Below are 4,258 nucleotides of genomic sequence, written 5' to 3'. Positions count from 1 at the left end.
ACTACTTACATTATCCTTGACAATGTGAGTAGTCACGAAAGTGCTTGGAACTTCTCTATTCTTTCACAGTGGTTGTTTTGCATATTCTGAAATCACCTGTTTACTGTGAACTTATTGTATATATATATATATATATATATATATATATATATATATATATATATATATATATATATATATATATATATATATATATATATATATATATATTTATTTATTTTATTATCACACTGGCCTATTCCCACCAAGGCAGGGTGGCCCGAAAAAGAAAAACTTTCACCATCATTCACTCCATCACTGTCTTGCCAGAAGGGTGCTTTACACTACAGTTTTTAAACTGCAACATTAACACCCCTCCTTCAGAGTGTAGGCACTGTACTTCCCATCTCCAGGACTCAAGTCCGGCACTGCCGGTTTCCCTGAATCCCTTCATAAATGTTACTTTGCTCACACTCCAACAGCACGTCAAGTATTAAAAACCATTTGTCTCCATTCACTCCTATCTTTACACTACAGTTTTTAAACTGCAGCATTAACACCCCTCCTTCATATATATATATATATATATATATATATATATATATATATATATATATATATACATATATATATGTCGTGCCGAATATGTAAAACTGGTCAATTAACAAGAACTCATTTAAAATTAAGTCTTTTCTAAAATTTTCTCTTATGCGTTTAAAGATATATTTTTTTTCATTAATGTTGATGTAAAAATTTATAATTTTGCACCAAAAGGAACTTAGAAAACTTACCTAACCTTATTATAACAAGCGCAATTTATTTTAGCCTAACCTAACCAAATATATTTTAGATTTGTTTACAATAATTTAATACTAAACAAACACAGTGAAATATATTTTTTTCGTTAGGTTCAGAATGATTTTGGCGAAATTATTGCATACACAAATTTTCACTTGTCCTATATGGCAAGATGAGCGTTGCTATTTAAGCCAAGATCGCAAGTTCTGCCTATTCGGCACGACATATATATATATATATATATATATATATATATATATATATATATATATATATATATATATATATATATATATATATATATATATATATTGTTGTTTTTGTGTTTTGGTTTCTATAATATATTTTTTATTTTATTTTTGCTAGTTTTTGTTTGGTTTGTTTTTTTTATTTGCTTTAATTTCGTTTTCATTTTTATTATTAAAGGGTTGTGCAACTATTCAGAGATGGAAGGTAATCAGAATTATTGCGAGGACAGATATTGTTCCAGTATCATAACAACACTCACTGACTGACCAATCAAAAGTTTCATTCTCATTCTTCTTCTGTTTCTCCTGTTCTCTCATTGTCATTCTAGCAAGTTCTCAGTCATCACCTTCATCAGCACGAGTCTAGTCACAGTGAATTACAACGTTTACAGTACATTTCTGTTTCAATATTTCATGGTTAGATACTTTGATCTGGTCAGGTTTGCTTCTCTTATTATTTCCTTCATGATGCTAACTATTGCTCTGTTGCTTTACTTATACCCCTGTCTTTGTCCCCATGAGTTTGTTGGTAGGATATGAAGCACTGGTACTACATAATTTGTGGCTCTAGTGTCTAAATCACTGCTTTTGCTCTCCAGTTTACAGCCACTGGTATTACTACTTTATATAAAATTGGCTATTTATAATAGCTTATTTCCTACGATGGTAGCAAAGCCGTTCGTGTCCTATCTTCTGAACTGTGTCTGTAATCTACTTTAAAATCATTCCTTGTGCCTCCTGTGAGGATTGAACTCACGACTCCTGGTTTACGAGACCAGTGCTCTACCACTGAGCTAAGAAGGCGTTGAGTATAAATACTTCTGTGCTCACTTACATGCTCACAACATAAGTTATGTTAACTTATGTATGTGTGTAATTGTACTTACGAATATACTCAGTATTGTCAGAGATAAATATAGGTATTAGGTGGTTAAATTTTCTGATTTAAGAAAAAATTGCACTACTACATAATTCCCTATTTTCTATCCAAAGTTAACACTGAAGGTTAAATTCAGTTGAAACTTACTCTCAGTAGTGTCAGTGTAGAGTATTTAATGTTTTTTGACATCTTACTTGATGACAGATGCACTCAGTGACTAGTAATATCTTGAATTTTTAAAGATTAGACCGGTAAGCCAGAGAAAGGTCTCAGTCAGATTACCAAAACCTCCAGCAGCGGTCATCACATGAATAAGACCCGCGTCAGGAAACACTCGTTTTCCTTCCTGAGAAATCATACCTAACTTAAAGAAAAAAGGCAAAATACCGTGACTGGAACAATACACAAATAACCCGCTATTAACGACGTTTCGATCCGTCTTGGGCCATTTACAAAGTCACATTTAGTTCAATGATTATATACAACAGTAACTTTTGTTTTCTCATCATTTACATAATGCCTATTAATTCTGGTCTACTTTCATACATACTAGGCAAGGATGATCGTCCAAATAAAACAGTGTGAAATACTGTCTTGATCTGATAGTATATTATAGAAGAATAAATTAATATTGATATTCTTAAAATTATTCATTTATTATTATTTAACAGCTTTTATCTGAATGTTATTTAAGTTGTTTGCCTCAAATTTATGTTTCTTACAGTTGTATGGAGTTGTTATTTGTTGGTTTTCCTGTTTAATAAACATTAACAAAATAAACTGCCCATCACCAAAACTCTTGTTTTCCAAGAACTTTGAGATCTAATGAAGGTGTATTGTCAGTACTCAACGCTGATATTATTATTAATGTTATGAGCAAATCCCATGTGGATTACTCAGCACAAGTTTTCCTGGAGGCTTGATCCTCCGTCTGCTGAACTCGTGATGGAGTAAGTCTCTTACTATCTGCACTCACCTAGAGCTTCATTATCACTGATAGAATACCTCGAGATTTATAACGTTAGGTGAGGGAAAGCGCGAACTATAATGGTGGTGGTGATACCAAGACAGAACAACTCTCGTTTATCCCTATTTATTCTCCCGTCTTATTCCCGCCTGAGATCTTTTGGTCCTGAAGCTTTGCTTTGGAGTGGAGGTGGTGGAATGGATAGTCAATTGCAGAGGTGGTGGAATGGTTAGTCAGTGGTAGAGGAGGTGGAATGGTTAGTCAGTGGCAGAGGTAGTTGAAAGGTTAGTCAGTGGCAGAGGTGGTGGAATGGTAAGTCAGTGGCAGGGGTGGTGGAATAGTTAGTCAATGGCAGAGGTGGTGGAATGGTTAGACAGTGACAGAGGTGGTGGAATGGTTAGTCAGTGGCAGAGGTGGTGGAATGGTTAGTCAGCAGCAGAGGTGGTGGAATGGTTAGTCAGTGGCAGAGGTGGTGGAATGGTTAGTCAGTGGCAGAGGTGGTGGAATAGTTAGTCAGTGGCAGAGGTGGTGGAATAGTTAGTCAGTGGCAGAGGTGGTGGAATGGTTAGTCAGTGGCAGAGGTGGTGGAATAGTTAGTCAGTGGCAGAGGTGGTGGAATGGTTAGTAAGTGGCAGAGGTGGTGGAATGGTTAGTCAGTGGCAGAGGTGGTGGAATAGTTAGTCAGTGGCAGAGGTGGTGGAATGGTTAGTCAGTGGCAGAGGTGGTGGAATAGTTAGTCAGTGGCAGAAGTGGTGGAATAGTTAGTCAGTGGCAGAGGTGGTGGAATGGTTAGTCAGTGGCAGAGGTGGTGGAATAGTTAGTCAGTGGCAGAGGTGGTGGAATGGTTAGTCAGTGGCAGAGGTGGTGGAATAGTTAGTCAGTGGCAGAGGTGGTGGAATGGTTAGTCAGTGGCAAAGGTGGTGGAATAGTTAGTCAGTGGCAGAAGTGGTGGAATAGTTAGTCAGTGGCAGAGGTGGTGGAATAGTTAGTCAGTGGCAGAGGTGGTGGAATAGTTAGTCAGTGGCAGAGGTGGTGGAATAGTTAGTCAGTGGCAGAGGTGGTGGAATAGTTAGTCAGTGGCAGAGGTGGTGGAACTGTTAGTCAGTGGCAGAGGTGGTGGAACTGTTAGTCAGTGGCAGAGGTGGTGGAACTGTTAGTCAGTGGCAGAGGTGGTGGAACTGTTAGTCAGTGGCAGAGGTGGTGGAACTGTTAGTCAGTGGCAGAGGTGGTGGAACAGTTAGTCAGTGGCAGAGGTGGTGGAACTGTTAGTCAGTGGCAGAGGTGGTGGAACTGTTAGTCAGTGGCAGAGGTGGTGGAACTGTTAGTCAGTGGCAGAGGTGGTGGAACTGTTAGTCAGTGGCAGAGGTGGTGGAATAGTTAGTCAGT

General features: G+C 37.7%; 1 non-coding gene across 1 annotated transcript; it reads right to left on the bottom strand.

Moving 5' to 3' along the window:
• Window positions 1-1,757: 1,757 nt before the first annotated feature.
• TRNAT-CGU (transfer RNA threonine (anticodon CGU)) lies at window positions 1,758-1,829 on the bottom strand. Its single transcript has one exon. It is a non-coding gene; the product is annotated as a tRNA-Thr (tRNA).
• Window positions 1,830-4,258: the final 2,429 nt, after the last annotated feature.

The sequence above is a fragment of the Cherax quadricarinatus genome, chromosome 10 (assembly GCF_038502225.1).
Source record: "Cherax quadricarinatus isolate ZL_2023a chromosome 10, ASM3850222v1, whole genome shotgun sequence".
NCBI lineage: Eukaryota > Metazoa > Arthropoda > Malacostraca > Decapoda > Parastacidae > Cherax > Cherax quadricarinatus.
Note: the sequence above shows the minus strand (reverse complement) of the source record. Positions and strands in the feature narration are given on the sequence as shown.